Here is a 20,626-nt window from a genome sequence, read left to right as displayed (position 1 = left end):
TAGTAAACGGGCGAACGTAAAATTCCCACGTTGGCTCTATTAAAATGCACATTTCCCTCATCGTCCGCGAAAAGGAAAGTACCATGTCCAATCAATAAGGACATAGGCTTATAAAAGTTCCGTTACAAACAATGCGGTACAAATTTGGAATACTTCTCCGCATAAGATAAACGTTATTTCATCATTCCCACATTTTAGTAAAACCCCAAGGTCATTCTTACTTGATCACTATTCCTACCCAGTAGCAGAATCCTTGAAACATGTGAATTACGAAGCGTAAAAGAAAAAGGAGCAAAATATCTTTATACAAGTAGCGCAAGCTGTCCTGTAGATTAAGCCAATCGAACAAAGTCACCCCTCTAAGAAAGGTGAGCTTATATTTACATAACATCAAATATTATAACATATATTAAACAAATAATGAAGTATGAGAATCTAATAAAAGACGTGTGTGTCTAGGGTTTTTAAGTTTTGTGATGTGTCTGGACTCTGGCCTAAACTTTTAGGCTGGAAGTTTTAGTGTGTTGCAGAGTGACTGACTCCTCCCTTTTTTCCTTGCGGTCAGCCAGCCACTTCCATCTGCTACAATGTTTTAGCTCCCTCTACCATTTTCTTCCTGTGTTGTCCATGTTTTACTGCTGACGCCCTGCTTCATCCCACGCTTCGGTGTGGGTGAGCACATATTTTTCAATGTTGTTCCCCGTGTTTTATGTTCCGTTTTATGTAAATGTTCTGAGTTTTTTTCTTGACACCCGTCTCACTATGTTACTGAACGGGCGCTGAAGACCTTGCTGCTGTGCGCCCAAAAAAACCCCTCTACTACTACTACTACTAATAAAAATGCGAATGTTAGGAAAAAAATTTATAAGTCCTACGACGCGAACCACCGCCCAAACCTACACTGAATAATGGAAAGAGACGCTACTCATTACGCTAAACCAACAACCCGTACCCTGTACTTAGCCATATTGTGTTACCCTTGCTAAAATCGTTAATTGTAGATAATTATGTTACTAATTGAAATTTAATTATAACAAATTGTACCAAGAACAATGCGTTTTGGGTGGATCTTCAGTGTGTCGCTGCCTTCAAATAGCATACTCTCATAATACGCAAGTTACAATAATTCTTTTGCCACGAATGTGATGTTTCTCATTATTTTATTAGAACGAATCACACAATTAACAACGGGTTTCCCAGTGATTCTCAATTTGCTGGTGCTCAGAAACGGCATATATACATATACGCTTGAGATGAATGACAATATGGCGCCTCACAACTCTGTACTGAAGGGAGACGCGTGCGTGTGACGTATGTGGCGTTGTCCCATCTCATTGGTCAACGCTCAGACGCATGCTCAGAATATCTGACATGCCAGATATTGCTCTGCACGTTCGGAAAGACCCCCGAACGTGCTATTCCACGCTATGACGTCAGAAATTCGGCACGCTCAACTCTCAACGTTCGGATGCACGGTCCGTGTGCCGACGGCTTTAGAAGATTTGAAATGCCTATGATGAATCTGTTCCTCAGGTGACATCCATTGACTGGCCCACGTACGAAGACATTCAGCCCTCCCGACTGACCCATTCTGCTCTTTTGGCTTCTCTAATGATAAAAATTGTCTCCATCTACTCTCGCGACATCTAGTGGTCAGTTCCTCATCACACAGTGTTGCACTTATACTTCTGACCAGTTGGTGTACTTGCTGGAAGGCTCTAGTATACTTAGAAGCGTTGTAAAAAAAACTCACCTGACGAAATACGCTGGTGTCCAAAATTAAAGTAACAAACCGCTATTTCCCCGTTCTGTAATTTATGACAAACTGTCAACCAGATGTCCGTACGATCGTGCTCTGCACTGAAGGTGGCATTATGGTCAACACACAACCATGCTAACGATGACGTCAGCGCACCTGCGAAACGAGGTAGTATTTGTCAGGTAGCTCCACATCCACAATCGCTATGTCCACTGTCACAGACGGTACAGTACAGAACAGAGAAGATACCAGAGTCTGCGGTGAAGAGCCATAGAAAGAAAGGGAGCAGGACAGTCGCAAGCTGATTTGGCCTAATTTCTTAATCTGAATCGTTCTGGTGTTTCTCGGATGTGTCGACAGTTTATAGAGACCAAATCTGTAAGCCGAAGACAAGGGCAGGGCCCACCACACGTGACTGCAGAAGAGAGGACCTTTACTTAGCTTGGCACGACAGCACCGTCTTACTACTGTACGGCAACTGGCCTGTCACCTCTCAGCATACACTGGACGTTTTGTATCGAGGCAAATGATGTTCAGAAGTCTTCGGTAGAGTGGTCCTTATTTTGGGAGACCTGCTGTATGTCTATCAATGACGCTCCTTCACAGGAAGGAACGTCTAGAGTGGAATCATCAACATGCCACATGGACGGTCGGACAGTGGGTCAGTATTGCTTTCACATATAAGTTACGATTTAGTCTAGAGAGTGATTCTTGATGGTTTCACATCTGGAGGGAGTGTGCTACATAATTTTGGGACCCAAACATTGTGGAAAGAGACCGATATCAAGGAGGATCTCTAACGGTGTGGGCAGAGATTCTTCATGAAATTGTATGGGTATACGGGTGTCAGAGATCGTGACGAGGTCTTGGGACCTCATTTGCGGTTGTTACGAGGTGCTGTGGGGCCAGACGTCGTGTTGATGGACGATAATGCTCGACTTGATAGAGCACAGGTGGTCGACGTTTTCTTGGAAACGGAAGATATTGCACGCAAGGCGTGGCCTACTCGCTCTCCCGATTTGAATCTCGTAGAGCATGCACTCATCTCATAGAGGATGCACGAGGGAGACGGCATGCATCACGTCAGCGTCCACCAACCACTATCCAAGGGCAAGCAGCCCTGCACGAATGATGGACATTAGTGCCTCAACATCATACTGATGACATCAGTCACAGCATTCCCCGTCGTTGTCAGGCTTGTACTGCTGCCAGGGGTGCTGCGATTGTAAGTTTTGGACGCTAGTAATAGTGATCCGCTGATTAATTGAGGGAGGCGCCGGTGTTACTTAAGTTGACTATGATTAACTTCCTTTATATCAGTCACACTGTTGTTAACATTTGGGGATCCATTTTATTAATTTGATTTACATGCTTTCGCATAATTTCGTGTATCTGAGCTATCCTGAAACAGGGCCCATTTCTTCTGTAAGTAGTGCCACCAGATGTGTCTACAGAACGTCAAAATATGGCTAACGTATTTGTTTAGCAAGCAACTCCAACTACTGATAATTCCTGTGTTGCAATTCCAGCTACTGATGATTCCTACGTTGATCTATGAACTATAATTTCCAAATATCTTGACGAGTTTGTCTTTTTGTCCACAGGGAAATCACTTGGCCGTTAATCTCTCCATATGCTTGAATGTCTGTTACAGTGTTAAACGATGTAGCTCAAACTGGAGTTCATAAAGCTTAGATTCCAACGAAGCTAAATTTTCTTTGGTTTGTCATGTCTGGAATTCCGCCTTGAGCCCACTTCGTGTTCTTGTTATGCTACTAGAGTCCAAACATGTTGATCAAACTACGAAGTATAAACTGTAAATTCAAGCGAATACCCATATGTGTGTTGGATTTTTCTCTGTTTCCCCATCTTTGTATTTACGAGGGGCGTTTAGAAAGTAAGCTCCGATCGGTCTTGAAATGGAAACGACTATGAAAATCCGATAAAGCTTTGCACAGATGTGTTGGGTAGTGTCTCTAGTATAACCCCAGTTAGCATCACGTCGCTCTTCTCATTTCTGAGCTCGCAGTGAGTGCGTAAAGATGTCTAGAAAATAGTGTCTGCCGCCAAGTACGAGGGCCTGGTGAGAAATTTCGCCTGAAGCTATGCAGCTAACATTACATAACTGTCGTGCTGTTTCGTCTTCACGACAATTCTCAGCCGCATTCTGCAGGGGCAATGAAGATGCTCCTGCATCGTTTTCAAATGGAAATGTTAGATTACCCACAATACAGTCCGCAATTGTCTCCCCCTGAGTTTCATCTCTGGTCACATGAACCGCTGTCTTTGAAGACAACATTTTGACACAGACAACGAGGTGTAGGCCAGCGTGGAGAATTGGCGGAAAGCACTGGCGGCTGCCTTCTATGATGAGGCTATTGAAAAGTTGGTACAACGCTATGACAAAAGTCTAAGTCAGAACGGCGACTACGTAGAGAAGTAGCTGAAAGGTGTAGCTAATTGTTACAAGTAAAACATTTCTGATGTTCACTGTGGTTTCAATTTGGCAATCAATCGGAGCTTACTTTCTGAACAGGCCTCGTGTTTGAGATGGAGTAAATCGAGTTCGCCTGCCTATTTGTCTTTCCTAAAAAGCCTCTGCAGTCAAATAGTACTGTTTAAACTGCAGATCATAAAGCGCGTAGCGTCTTTGGCTAGTAATCAAAATGTCATTGGTTACGGGTTCGAACGTCGCCACTGTTTGAATTTTGAATAAAAATCAACAGCAATGGTGGCATATGACTTCCGGTATATGGTCACCCTCGTTCTGCCAACACACTTATTAAGATGGCGAAGCAGCAGACAGACGTTCGGGACATTCTCTTCCCAATGGAGTGGAAAACTGCCACTAAAAGGTAGAAGGAACAGCAACTATCAACGGCATAAGGACGCGCAATGCTTTTGGAACCACTGGATTAAAGACACATAATGTATATCGACAGGACATGTGGCCTATAACAGTAAAAGTGTAATGATGATTTCTCCGTTGGCAAAAGATTCAGGACTAGTTCACCATTAGGATTTTCCAGGAGGAGACTGCAATGGGGGAGGTGACCATAAGAGAAAGATTGAATAACCAACGAAAGGGTAACGTTCTAAACTGGGCGTGGAAAGTCAGAAGTGTGAACGTGGTAAAGAAGCAAGAAAATCTGAAAAGAGGAATGCTAAGGCTCAAAATAAATATAGTGGGCATCAGTGAAGGTAAATGGAAAGAAAACAAGGATTTCTAGTCAGGTGACAATAGGGTAATACCAACAAAGTAGAAAATGGTATAACTGGAGGAAGATTCGTTGTAATACGTAGGTAGGGCAGAAAGTGAGTTACTGTGACCAGATCAGTGATAGAGTTGTTCTGATCAGAATCGACAGGAAACTAACACCGAGATAAAGAATAGGAGGATATTGAACTGGTAATTCAGTACGTAAAGGGAGATGGAAACCTGATAGTCATGGGATACTGGAATGCAGTTGTAGGGAAAATAGTAGAAGAAAGTGTTACGGCAGAGTATGGCTTGGTGGTTGGAATGAGAGACGAGAAGGAATATTTGAGTTCTGCAGCAAATTTCAGCTAGTAATAGCGATTACTCTGTTCAAGAATCACAAGAGGAGGAAGTATGGTAGGAAAAAGACGGGACTTACGGAAAGACTCCAGCTCCATTGCATCATGTAAGGCAGAGATTCCGAAATCAGATACTGGACTGTGAGGCGTACCTAGATATACGAGGGCGGTTCAGAAAGTAACCTCCGATTGGTCACAGTGCGGGTTGTGGGGGGAGTAGTGACGCCATCTGTGCGTTCACGCACTCAGCAGGTCAGTCGGCATCAAGCCGTGGTCGAGTGAACGTCGTACCTGCGCTAGTTTAGTTTTTGTGCCAGTTTGAAATGTGTGCTGCAATAGAAAACCCCGCCAAATGTGAAGTGCGAGCTGTCATAAGGTTTTTTATAGCCAAACGATATTCTGCAGCAGCTATTCATCGTGAGCTTTGTGCCGTGTACGGACCAAGAGTTATGAGTGAAGGAGTTGTCCGTGAATGGGTACGTTTATTTAAAAGTGGACGAGAAAACGTTCATGATGAAGAGGGGAGTGGTAGACCATCATTGGTGACTGACGAACTCGTTCAGACAGTTGATGCAAAAGTTCGTGAAAATCGACGTTTCTCAGTGTCGGAGTTGTCTACTGGTTTTCCACAGATTTCTAAGACTCTCTTGTACGAGATAGTGACAGCAAGATTGGGTTACCGTAAGTTCTGTGCACGATGGATGCCCAAAATTCTTACCGACCACCACAAAACTCAAAGAATGGCCTCTGCATTAGTCTTTCTGTCACATTATGAGGACAAAGGAGAACCATTGTTAAACAGAATCGTGACCGGTGACGAAACCTGGATTAAGTACGTGAACCCTGAGACAAAAGAACAATCAAAGATGTGGGCACATTCAAATTCGCCTACCAAACCAAGAAAAGCCTCGCAAGATTTTTCTGCCAGAAAACTGATGGCAACGGTGTTTTGGGATGCCAAAGGGGTGTTGTTGGTTGAATTCATGGAACGTGGTACGACCATTAATCAAGACGTGTACTGTGAAACAATAAAAAAGTTGCGACGGGCTATACAGAACAAACGCCGTGGTATGCTGACTTCCGGTATCGTTTTTTTGCACGATAACGCCCGTCCTCACTCTGCTCGCAGAACAACGGCCCTTCTTGAGTCCTTCAAGTGGGACGTTATCAACCATTCACCTTACAGCCCAGACCTGGCGCCAAGTGATTATCACCTCTTCATGCATTTGAAGAAATGGCTCGGGTCACAGCGGTTTGATGACGACGAAGAGCTCAAAGATGCGGTCACAGGCTGGCTCCAGGCACAAGCGGGTGATTTTTATGCAGAAGGAATTTCAAAGCTTGTGAAGAGATACGATAAGTGCCTCAATCGCTATGGAGACTATGTAGAAAAATAGTGCAAAGAAGTAGTTGTAAGATGTATATATTAAAATATTTTTATTTAACTTGGTGTATTTTTTTAAATCAACCGGAGGTTACTTTCTGAACGGCCCTCGTAGATGTAGACTAAGATCAGAGTTTAGTAATAATGAAAGTAGGGTGAATTTTAAGAGACTAGTCAGGAAAAATCAAATGGAAAAGAAGTGGAATACGGAAGTAAGGAACGAAGACATACATGTGAAGTTCTCTGAGGCTATAGAACCTGCGATAATGAATAACTCAGCGGCCAGTACAGTTGAAGAGGAATGGACATCTCTAAAAGGGCAAGCACAGAATTCGGAAAAAAACCTAGATACAAGGAAGGTAACTGCGAAGAAACCGTGAGTAACAGGATAAAAACTTTAGTTGATCGACGAAAGAAGGAAATACAAATATGTTCTGGGAAATTCAGGATTACAGAAATAACTGTCAATGAGTAATGACATAAACAGGAAATGCAAGGGGGCTAAGGCTGAAAGAGCTGCATGAAAAATACGAAGAAATCTAAAAAGAAATGATTGTCGGAAGGACTGACTCAGCATATAGAAAAGTCAAAACAGCCTTCCGTAAAATTAAAAGCAAGGGCGGTAACTTGAGAGTGCAATGGCAATTCCATTGTTTAATACAGAGGAGAGAGCGGATAGATGGAAAGAATACATTGTAGAAGAGAAAATATTATCTTTCCATCGTTTTATTATTCAGCATCGAAAGAACACTGGTGTGGGACTAAGCCAAACAGCGAATATGGACTAAACTCCTCTGACATTTGATGTGCTGAGCAACAGAACTGTTGCCATCAAAGGTGCTAAGACGGTAACTATAAAAACAAGAGAACATGAAAAAATGCACTAGACTGTTGTCCTTTCATGTAGTGCTGACGGTTAATACAATGATCATTTTCAAGCCCAACACAGTGCCAAAACTTTCTGAAGTTGTTCGCGTATATGACAGTGGTTGGATGGACGAGGCTGGTATGAAATTATGGATTAACAGAGTGTGGGAGAGAAGGAAATGTGCTTTATTGAAGAAGAGGTCTCTTCTTGTGCTAGATCAGTTTAACAGTCATTTGAAAAATTCTGTGAAAGAGAAACTGAGATAGGGAGATACAGAGCTTGTTGTTATTCCGGGAGAACTTACTTCACAATTGCAACCCCTTGATGTCTCAATAAATAAACCACTTAAAGTGTATATGAGAGAGGAATGGATAAAATCACGATGGATGAAACCCAACATAAATTCACACCGAAGGGAGCTTTAAAACGATCAAACAAATGTGTCAGTGGATAAAACTGTCGTGGTCTTGAATGAGATAAGACATTATTGTTAAATCAAGAAGTGCGGCATAAGTAACGCTCTCGACGGCAGTGAGGACCATCTTATATACAGGGTGTTACAAAAAGGTACCGCCAAACTTTCAGGAAACATTCCTCACACACAAAGAAAGAAAATATGTTACGTGGACATGTGTCCGGAAACGCTTACTTTCCATGTTAGAGCTCATTTTATTACTTCTCTTCAAATCACATTAATCATGGAATGGTAACACACAGCAACAGAACGTACCAGCGTGACTTCAAACGCTTTGTTACAGGAAATGTTCAAAATGTCCTCCGTTAGCGAGGATACATGCATCCACCCTCCGTCGCATGGAATCCCTGATGCGCTGATGCAGCCCTGGAGAATGGCGTATTGTATCACAGCCGTCCACAATACGAGCACGAAGAGTCTCTACATTTCATACCGGGGTTGCGTAGACAAGAGCTTTCAAATGCCCCCATAAATGAAAGTCAAGAGGGTTGAGGTCAGGAGAGCGTGGAGGCCATGGAATTGGTCCGCCTCTACCAATCCATCGGTCACTGAATCTGTTGTTGAGAAGCGTACGAACACTTTGACTGAAATGTGCAGGAGCTCCATTGTGCATGAACCACATGTTGTGTCGTACCTGTAAAGGCACATGTTCTAGCAGCACAGGTAGAGTATCCCGTATGAAATCATGATAACGTGCTCCATTGAGCTTAGGTGGAGGAGCGTGGGGCCCAATCAAGACAACACCAACAATGCCTGCCCAAACGTTCACAGAAAATCTGTGTTGATGACGTGATTGCACAATTGCGTGCGGATTCTTGTCAGCCCACACATGTTGATTGTGAAAATTTACAATTTGATCTTCAGAATCGAGGAAGTACAGTACATACTGACGAAACTAAAATGAGCTATAACATGGAAATTAAGCGTTTCCGGACACACGTCCACATAACATCTTTTCTTTATTTGTGTTTGAGGAATGTTTCCTGAAAGTTTGGCCGTACCTTTTTGTAACACCCTATATACATGAAGAGGACAACGATGAGGTCGAAGAAGAAGAAGAAGAAGAAAGTTCAGATGACGTTTATCAGGAATTTTAAAGGTCAGTTCGGTTTTATAAACTAAGAATTTTTTAGCCTGACTTTGCAATCTAATAATAAAAATGATGAAAATGTTATTTTTTATTGCTTAAAAATTAAGACGCGTCTTATACTCCGTAAAATACGATAAGTGCTTTTGTTGAACAATTTCAACCATTTCTAGGGGGCTGCATTTTGAGCCTGCAGGAACCCGGATGGGCGTATCGACGGATTGCTCCACATATTGCGCACAATGTGTTTTCAACAGTGGTCTGTGGAACATTCTCGCACCGGTACACCGTATCCTAGACGTCCGCGTAGTACAGACGCATTTGCGCAACCTGCCTAGGTAAAATCTGGGCACAGTTGCACCTGCTGTATCACCAAGGACCATTGTGAACCATCAGCTTTTATTTGGACTAAGAGCGCGTGTGTCTCTGGTCAGACTGCCACCCACACCACGAAACAGCAAGCACGGCTGTTCTGGAATCGTGGGAGAGTCGTCTGGAAACTGGTGGTACTCTGCTGTCTCCAGTGATGAGAGCAGTTTCTGTCTGTATGCGAGTAATGGACGCACATGTGTACGTCGTCGATCTTGTGACCGGCGTATTGCGGAGTGCATTCGTCCCACTGCAGGTTTCGTAGTGTGTGTGTGTGTGTGTGTGTGTGTGTGTTGGTAGGGGGGGGGCACTGGTTACAACTTGCGGTGACATTTGGTGTTTCTGCAGGATAAAGCAACCAGTGGCCACTACGTTGCCCAGGTTGTTTTACTCGTGTTACTACCATTTTCTCGACGGGAAAGTGATGTGCTTGTTCATCGGGACAATGCACCTCTACATATGACTGCTGCGATGCAACATGCTCTTTGTCGCGTACAGCGCGGGATTAGCCGAGCGGTCTGACGCGCTGCAGTCATGGACTGTGCGGCTGATCCCGGCGGAGGTTCGAGTTCTCCCTCGGGCATGGCTGCGTGTGTTCGTCCTTAGGATAATTTAGGTTAAGTAGTGTGTAAGCTTAGGGACTGATGACCTTAGCAGTTAAGTCCCATAATATTTCACACACATTTGAACATTTTTTGTGGCGTACAAGAATTGTCTTGGCCAGCAACATCACCATATCATTAATCTGAATCAACACCATAGAAAGCTTTGACTGACTATGCATGGGATGTGGTGAAAACTGGTTATGATGAAACAGTAACTCATATGTTCTCCAGAGCCTGCGACAAAAGGTACAAGTTGCTTGGGACAATCTATCGCATTCCGCACCTTCATGATCCATTTTATGGAAGAATATAAGCCTACGTTGCCACCACAGTGGCAATGATGATACTGTGACATATGTGTCTTACCTGGCTTGATTTTCTTATAATATAGTTCTACAATGATGAACTGCCGGCTACGTCACTTGTTAATAAAACAAACTAGGCATTGAGGGAGCTGCATTTTTTCCGGCAGTATATTTGCGTACCCAGGCATTCATTTCGCGCTAGTTTGACATCTATGCTGCTCCATGGAGTTGCACTTTTAATGGTCAGCAGTATACGATTTCTCTGAAAGGAGGCGAACAAGTTCTGAGTAAACCGAAATTATCTTAAATCATATTTTTCTATGAACTCAAGCAGTATCGTTTAATAAGGTCTTCAATGGATGGTACTATGTGTGACTACCGAGTTTTGAGTGACAAAATAATGCACCGATCAACCTGAGAGTCGTTTTCAGGCAATTTTGCGCACTCGTATGGGAATTTTCAGTCCGTTCCTCATCAGCACCTCAGCAACAATACACAGATATATCAAGTTTAGATGATTCGGAGGTAAACGGTCCACACGACTTTCTTTCCTTAGAGTAGCTGAAGCCTGCGGCGAAAGGAAAGACGTTCGATTGTGTAATTAAGACATAATGGAAAAACTACCAAGTCCATCATTTGTGATTACCCATCATTAGCGTACGCCACAAGTGTGGGAGAAACACAGAAGAAAGAGAAGCTAACTGCTGTCGCATCTTCATAACTGAAGCAGACTGAACTAGTGTGACCAAAGAACCAGAGGAAACAAAAGATTTGCTGAAAATATAATATGAAGATGAATCCATAGTCGAATGAAGACCTCACTTACGTGAACATTGTCAGGTAATGTATGGCACGATTCTGCATCCGGTACAAAATCGAACTGAAGTAAGAAATAGCTGTGAGTCATTTGAAGAGGTAGTACATTATAATCTCATACAGTGCTAAAGTGCGCGTCATATATCTTGGCGGCCGAGTTTAGGTTCGTTTTGCGCATCTGACGTCACAAAACACAGTCAGCCAATGAACAGAGAACAACGTTGCCAGATCTCGACAGCAGTGCAGAGCACGGACGAGTGTCTTCAGTTTTAGAAACGTTCAGTCATAAATAAAGTAATAGAACAAAAGCAATGTCTTGATAGCAGACTTTCTTTTACAGAAAGTTTGGAAAAAGCATTCTTTATACCAATTGCTTCATATTCTATTAATTAATTAAACCAAACAAGCAATGAGACTCCTAATTCAGGCGATAGCAAGGAAAGGTGTTTGTTTCAATCTCACGAACTGCTTTTTCGCAATAAAGAACAGCGGTAATTGTTTATTTCCTATTGTACTTCGACGAAGTGTGAGTAATTCATAGTCATACCAACAGTGTTTATAAGTAGTTGCGTGAGGTGTTAGAGTCCTTATGGAGTTACATTGTTCGATGAGCTGCGGTAGTGGAACGGTTAAGGTGTTGGGCTGCCGAGTGAAAGGCTATGAGTTCAAACCTTGTGTGGTGCTTAATATTTTCTTTATTTAAAAACAATATTGGAGTGCCTTACTTCACGAATTTTATTCGTTTGAATGAAATTTCTAGTACTTTGCCTCTTCATTAACTTTTTTGCTGCTGCAGACACGTGCTCCTCGCATTCCGCGCTGTGCGCGATTTTGTCATCACTGCACTTCTCGCCTGTGCAGACACATGGTCTTCCCACTGCTTTGACACACTTATCATTCGATTTCACAAAAACTATTTGGCCAAAAAATTTGATTTTTGCACGTCTTCTTGCCTGATACCTTCCCCTCATAAATGACTTAATTTTGTTTTGATGTGCAGCATTAAATGTAGTAAACCATTGCACGAAATTTTGAAGAGTTTGCAGAGGTATAGCGTATACTTTCCGTATGGTCGATTTTAGTTGCCACAATGTTGAGAATGAAATGTGGACAAGATACCTAAATTTCATATAATATTTCATGTATAACAATATCTCATTTAATTTAAGTACCACATAGGTGTCGTATGTAATATTGAGAAATATTCCGTCTTTCGCGACTGTAATAAAAGTTTTATATACACACGGCGCGTTTGGCTTTATTTTAAAGCACTTCCATCGGTGAAAGATATGGCACATACACAATGGTATTCATGTTCTATTTCTTGTTTGTATTCCACAGTCGCAGTTTTACCAATGGTATTGAAATATATCCCTCCTCTGCAACTGTAATAAGCGACTTATTTAGACCAGACGCGTTTCTCTCTTTTGAAGCATTATAAGAGGACTGTATTTTGTGTCCTCCATTGCCAAGTCACCTTTCGTAGTTTTGTGCTGCGGTAGCACAATATTCAACGTTTGTGTTGGCTCATCAGTGTTTTAGCAAATAAATGCTGTTTGTGTGTGCCACACACAAAATTATATTTGACATAGCTCTGAGCACTTCACTGACAGACGGTATATTCAAGTCCTAATGTTTTTGTAAGTCCACAGTTTTGTTTAATATATTTTGTCTACTTCCTTTTGATTGATTGAAGTGCTTTAAAATAAAGCCAAACGTGCCCAGTGTAAGTAAAACTTTTTTTACAGTCGCGAAAGGTGGAATATTTCTCAATATTACATACGACACTTATGTGGTACTTAAATTAAATGAAATATATAGGTATCTTGTCCACATTTCATTCTCAACATTGTGGCAACTAAAATCGACCATACGGAAAGTATACTCTATGGATTTTTACCTCTGCAAATTCTTCAAAATTTCGTGCAAAGGTTTACTATATTTAATGCTGCATAATAACTGCGTTGAACATCGAAACAAAATTAAGTCATTTTTGGGGGGAAGGTATCAGTCAAGAAGATAGGTAAAAATCTAATTTTTGAGCCAAATAGTTTTTGTGGAATCGAATGATAAAGAGTGTGAAAGCAGTCGGAACACAATGTGTCTGCACAGGCGACCAGTGTAGTGACAAAATCGCCCACAGCGCGGAATGCAGGGAGCACGTCTTTGTAGCAGCGAAAGGGTTAATGCGGCCGTGGTGGCTTTATTTCATGAACTGCGCCCTCCCCCCTACACGTAAGCTTGCGAACTATGCTATACTATGGCGCTGCTTCTATTGGCGCGTGCGTCGTGTGCAACTGGCAACGCAGCAATCTCCAGCGTCTGGGCGGGCATGCGCGAGCCGCCAAGATAAAAGAATTGAACTATACCAGAGAGAGAATCAACGTTAAATTATTGTTTCCGTGTACTCCACAGTATGCACCTCAGACGTAGTGGCTAAGTAGCTGACATAGTGTTCGTTGAACGAAGAAAGTCAAAGAAAGATGAAAGTATAGCTCATGTTGTATATCGCTGTGTTCCATGTTCAGTCTTGGCGAAGTAGCATACATCAAGTTCTGAAGCGGATAATGTTTCTTGTTTCCGATCTCTGCTTGGTAGAACAACTCCATAGTTATAAATGAGAAGCGTAAAGGTGTCGATGTTCTACAGTGTACTTAATTTCGCAGTTTTCATTTATAATGGTAGACTTCATATATCACTGGAGCATATTTTCGTTTATTAAAGCTTGCTTAGATTGGCGTTTATCATCCTCGAAAGGTCCAAGATTGCATGTGATGTCTGATATAAACTTTGTTGTGAAGGGACAGTAACAGCCATGAGGATAGATTGTTACTCACAATATTGTGGATGTGTTGAGTAGCAGACGCCGGCCGGAGTGGTCGTGCGGTTCTAGGCGCTACAGTCTGGAACGGTCGCAGGTTTGAATCCTGCCACGGGCATGGATATGTGTGATGTCCTTAGGTTCGTTAGGTTTAATTAGTTCTAAGTTCAAGGGGACTGATGACCTCAGAAGTTAAGCCGCATAGTGCTCAGAGCCATTTTTGAGTAGCAGACAGGCACAACAAAAAGTCCGCTAAACAGATGAGTTTTCGACCAAACGGGCTTCTGAAGTAGACAAAACACACATTCACGCAACACAACTCTACACACGTGACCACTGTCTCTGGCCACCAAGGTCTTCCTGGATTTTCCGTTGCGTGAACATTATACAGAGGGTGTCAGAGCATAAGTGCAGATATTTTTACTCGTTACTGAGGACAGTGTGCTGAACAACATTACGTCAATATTTTCTTCATCTGCAGACCAACAATTATAGCTAGTAGTAGTATGATTTTAGGTTGGTTGGTACCTCCAAGTACACACGGTAAGAGCAAGCAATAAATTCTCATTTTCCACTGAGCAGCAGGTTAGGTGTTGAAATGTGGACGAGTGGACGCAAAACTGTCAGTCTATACAGACAGATGTAGTCAACTTCGTGGTGTAGTTAAGATCGTGCAGAAAACATCACCTAGTAAATTATGTAACATGTTTGTGAGAAGACTGTTAGACACAGAGAAAAAGCAACTAACACAATGAAGTGGGTACGTGTTAACGCACCAACTATCACAATAGCTGACTTACACCCCTAACATGCTGTATATTGGCGAACTACATATGACACAATGCAATGATTACAACCTGCCTTCAACCATTCCCTTTCCTCCATGACTCTATCTAGAATTGTTTGAGCTGAAATGATCTTTTTATGACAGATTAAATCCGGTCGGTGCAGTCTGGAGTCCATGTACATGCTGCGTCATAAACAGAGGCTGCAGAAAGATAGGCATGTTCTCAGGCATTGTGTATAACGAAGTAGTTGATTTTTTAAAGCTACTGAAAGCAGTCTCAAACACACTGACATTTTATCATGAAAGTTCTACATAGCAAAACATTTGTAAATGTAGCGGAACACAGCCTGAAATATGCAATAACAGATTCCCGGTTGTGTTAACCGGGGGAGGCGGGGCAGTGGTTAGCACACTGGACTTGAACTCGGGAGGACGGCGGTTCAAATATTCGTCGACCATTCAGATTTAGGTTTTCTGTGATTTACGTAAACCGATCCAGGCAAATACCGGGATGTTTCCTTTGAAAGAACACGGCCGATTTCCTTTCCCATCCTTGAGAGGATCCGAGATTGTGCTCCGTCTCTAATGACCTCGATGTCAACAGAACGTTAAACCCGATCTTCCTTCCTTCTACCTCCAAATTGGGTAGATGTCAGAGTTCCAGGAAAGCTAAAAAAGGAAGTGTAAGAATCTAAACAAAAATCTTGCGAGAAGCCTACGCAGAATTAAAGTAATACTCCTGGCTGGCAGCAGGAACCATTTTTTATGTTAAAAAGTAATCTACAATGAATGTATTACATCACCCATAAACTACGCATAAATCTGGACGGTAGGTCACGTTCCTTTTCGCTACAATTCTGCTTACATGTGATCTTACGAAACTCCATTAGTATGTCCATCATTTATCACTGAAGTAAACCAATCACCCGCGATAGCTATTATTTCACAGTATACTGTCTTTCAAGTGTCGTGTTTTATGGTCGTCTGCAACATTATCCAATTTTTTCTCCTAAAACAGATCATTTCAGAGAGTAACAATCCAATAAATCTTTCATCTTACACTTCGATCTACACCCGTCGGGTTCGTCGTCCGCGCACGTGTGTATGTGTGTGTGTGTGTGTGTGTGTGTTCAGTGGAGGAACAATGGCGTAATAAAAACGCGGCGGCCAGGGCCTATAAATCAAGTATAGCGCACACAAAGCTCTGCCGAATATTGTCTCGCCCCTCGGTAAAAACGAAGAAAATCAGCGAGCATTAAAGCCGAGCGGCAGAATGCTACCGTGGCTCTGCTTGCTGTATTAGGGAATGAATTATGTTCACAGTTAATTTGGAACTTCAATAAAACCTTTTGTTTATCTTCTCTGAACGAGAAATAGTGCGGTCGCATTAGCTTCAGTCATTCACGACAGGGAACTTCGCCGTTTTTCCATTACGATTTGTGGAAGCACGAAACCCTTTCCGTAGCAGGGATTATGTAGTGTGATCAGTTATGAAGTAGCACAGTGGCACTATAACGATGATCTGCTCTGGTAGAGAGTAGTGCTAGCTGTAGCCAATGACAATATGGCTGCAAAGCATGTAGTTGTAATACACTGACCAGCCAGACCATTATGACCAACTACATAATAGCCAGTATGCCCACCTTCGGCATGGGTAACAGCGGCGACCCGTCGTGGCATGTAAGCAATGAGGATTTGGTAAGTCGCTGGAGTAAATTGGCACCATATCTGCACACACAAGTCACCTAATTCCAGTAAATGCCGGGCAGCGGGCGATGACATCTGACGAAAAGTTCAATATCCCAGCTGTGTTCAACAGGGTTCTGATCTGGCGAGTTGGGGAACCAGCACATCAATTGGAACTCGCCACTGTGTTCCTCAAACCACTCTACCACACTCCTGGCCTTGTTACATGGCCCATTGTCTTGCTGAAAAATGTCACTGCAACCAGTATACGACACTTCTTGGCCGTCATGTTGCCTTGCACGGGCTCCACTGGACGACCCATGGATTCCCACTCGAATATTCCCCAGAGCATGATGGAGCCGCCGCCAGCTTGTCTCTTTCCCGCAGTACAGGTGTCTAGGAGCTAATCCCCTGGAAGACGATGGATTCGCGTCCTCCAATTGGCCTGGTGAAGAAGGTATCGGGATTCACCAGACCATGCAACGCTCTGCCATTACACCAACGTCCAGTGCAGATGATCACGTGACAGTTTCAGTCGAAGTTGCCGATATAGTAGTGTTAACATTAGCACATGCATGGGTCGTCGGCTGCGGAGGCCCATTGCTAAGAGTATTCGGTACACTGTGTGCTCATATACAATTGTACTCTGCCCAGCATTATAGTCTGATGTAGGTTCCGCCACATTTCGCCGCCTGTCCTGTTTTTCCAGTCTGCCCAATCTACGACGTCCGACGTCTGTAATGAGGGGTGGCCGCCCTTTCATACGTCTAGACTTGGTTTCGCCACGTGTTGAAAACACTCACCACAGCACTCCTCGAACACCCGAAAAGTCATGCAGCCTCCAAAATGCTTGCATCGCACGTGTGTCTGACTAGTAACCATTCCCCGCTAGGTGACGCTGTTATCACCTGGGCGGATTTATATCGATAGTAGGTGGGTGGACATAATGTTCTGGCTGATCAAGGTTTATTATCTCAACTAGTTTATTCCCGTAAGTTGTAGACCTCATAAACTGTCACCCCTTTTTCATCAGCAATGTACAAAATAAAGATGTAAGACTTCCTTGAGAATAAGGTGTTTATATCTATTAATTTAGCACTGAACTTCAAGCAAGTGAAAAACAGCCCAGGAGCAATCACAAATACAAAAGATAGGATAAAATTACATTAAAACTCGGGAGTTCTCGGAACATAACTCAGAGACAACAAAATTTTAAATCCATAACACTATATTACAGTACTCCATGTTAACTATATAGCTGCATCTAAAAACATTATTAATTACAAAGCCGGCACAACTCGCTGCCAGGTCAAATATTATACCTACGCGGCAGTCTGGAGAGTCGTGAACAGTTTGGTTACAAGTTAGTTCATGTAACTCCAGAAAAAAAAGAAAAAAAACGAGCGTACTTGCACCAACAAATACAATTAATTTAAAAGCCCACAACCCGCTCCGAGCTCGTGAATTGTAATTCACAATTACAGCGATTATTACGAGGGCGAGTCAAATGAAAACCTTAAATTTGTAATAACAAATCTAAATTCCACGCCGTTTCCTGTAAGTTGGTAAGCGTGCTACAAACAGCGTGTAGAATGGCATGTAGGTGGCAGCATAGTGCAGATGCGCACATACCGTCGCAGTATCGGTATAAAGATGGCCGACCCACTTGCGACTTGCACCAAGGAAGAGCAGCGTTATTTTATTCGGTTTCTGCGTAGTGAAGGTGTGTAACCTATTGAAATTCATCGACGAATGAAGGTTCAGTACTGTCATGCATGTTTGTCACAGCAGCAAGTCTACGAATGGAGTAGGAAGCTCGAAAATGGTGCGACTTCAGTGGAAGATGCTCCTCGTCCAGGTCAGGCACAAAGAGTTGTGACTCCACAGAACATTGCAGCAGTTGAAGCCATAGTGAAGAAAAACCGCAGAGTGACACTGAATGACATTGCAGCATGTTTACGGATTAGTCATGGGTCAGCACACCACTTTGTGCATGATGTGCTCCAGTTTCACGAAGTGTCTGCAAGATGGGTGCCACGGCAGCTGACTCCTGAAATGAGAGAACGACATGTTGATGCTTGGAAAGAACTTCTTCGGCGCTTTGAACGAGAAGGTGATGGCTTCCTTGCAAGAATCGTTACTGCGGACGAAACCTTGGTTCACTTCCACCAACCGGAAACAAAGAGAGCGAGCAAGGAATGGCGCCATTCCTCATCACCAAAACCAAAGAAGTTTCGAACAGAACCGTCAGCAGGGAAGGTTATGCTGACTCTCACACCTGCATTGTGAGTGTCTTCCTCATCCACTATACTCACCAGACCTTGCTCCAAGTGATTTCCAGATGTTTGGACCACTCAAAGACTCAATGGGAGAAAAGTAGTTCCGTTCTGATGAAGAGGTACGCCACGGGTTGCATGAGTGGTTGCGCGGACTGCCAAAAGAATTTTTCTCTAAAGGAATTTACGCACTTTGTATGCGCTGGAGGACTTGCATTGAGCGTGGGGGAGATTATGCTAAAAAGTGATACAGCTTTGTACCATTTCTGCACAATAAATAATATTTAAAAAATATTTAAGGTTTTCATTTTACTCACCCTCGTATTAAATAATATTTCTATGGATAAGGAAAAGTTTAAAAGCCAATCTTAAATAAAAGATACCGGCGTCAGATAATGGCTGCGCGATAATGACTCAGCAGTTAATTTACTTGTAAGAAATGAAACTCAACCTTTCCATCCTTAAAACAACTTGCGAACGGTTACTGCCGTAAGTTAAAGGGCCAATGATTGCAAATTAGAGTAAGAGTCACTTTCAAGTAAGAGTCACTTTCAATAAGCTCAGCACCGCTTAAGGTAGCTCAGCAAAATCTAAACCAGAAAAAACAGATTTCAGACAACTATAACAGAACATATACCAATAAACCACAGTCTTTTTAGTGCAGTCAGTTGATGAATTGATTAAGATAACATACAAAATTCAAAACTAATAGATGTCCCTGCTGTTAGGTACAGGGCGAAACACCCTAAAAAAATTAAAGCACGGGCAATGAACAAAGTGTTATAGACTTCCAGACGCCCACCTATATCATGCGGAAGTGGACTGGACCTTTATTCAGCCCAATAGATTAACGCTCTACCAGCCAAAACGCCTTGCAGTATGTCACCAACTAAAGGCACCACCGTATACCACCCAAGGCCGCCGCCCAGTACGGTTACGACGGCCGACTCAACTCACTGCAACGTGGAGCTTCGTTCACACCGAGCGCCGAATCTCCCGTACATGACGCGTTGATAACATTTCATGCTGAGAATATATCCGTCCGCTAATACAGCTTGCAGCGATCACGTTCCCAACATAACAGTCATTAGACATGCAGGCGTGCGCAATGCCCCAAGTAACAGTTTTCTTCATCACTCAGGGCGATCAAGGCTCTGATTCACCACTTTCCTGAAAATACTCTGTCCTCTTCAAATACAGTGTCATAATGTGTTTTTACGTGAGAGAAAACGAAATTTCCTGGAAATGTATTTTAAGTAAAAATATTAACTTACGATCTATAGGCCGGGTAATGAACGTCTTTTTAAGATAGCACATATTGCACGAAATTTGACGTTACATTCTGCAGTTACAGAAGCGGTACAGCACAAGGAACAAGATCAGGTGACATGTTCTGAAGTGGCTGAGCCATCGGTGACAAAAATAACAGCCCCTCATCCAGAGAAGTAATTGGATGTAATAAACACGGAACGGACCAGGTGGGCCGTGGAAGCAGACCACCCTTCCATTTTCAATTTCGATGGGTCAATGTACTGTATGGAGAATGCGTTCATATTCGCTTCTGCCGTAACCTACTACCCCGGCCTGTAATGAGATACCCGTCTTTATCAGAAGCCGTGAACAATGGGCCCAGGCAGAGCATCACCTAACGCTAAGAAACTGCCTGAGACAGCGTCTTTCAGGTGACCCATCCACTACTTCGATTCCAAATATCAAACACAGTGACTCAAACCTATAAAACAAAATTTTAAGTCTGGTCATGTGCTTTAACTGCTTGTTTTCGCAAAGAACTACTCCTTTGTTGTCCACGAAGCTATCTAAGCTTTTCAA

This window comes from Schistocerca serialis, chromosome 4 (assembly GCF_023864345.2).
Source record: "Schistocerca serialis cubense isolate TAMUIC-IGC-003099 chromosome 4, iqSchSeri2.2, whole genome shotgun sequence".
NCBI lineage: Eukaryota > Metazoa > Arthropoda > Insecta > Orthoptera > Acrididae > Schistocerca > Schistocerca serialis.
This window is presented reverse-complemented; position numbering follows the sequence as displayed.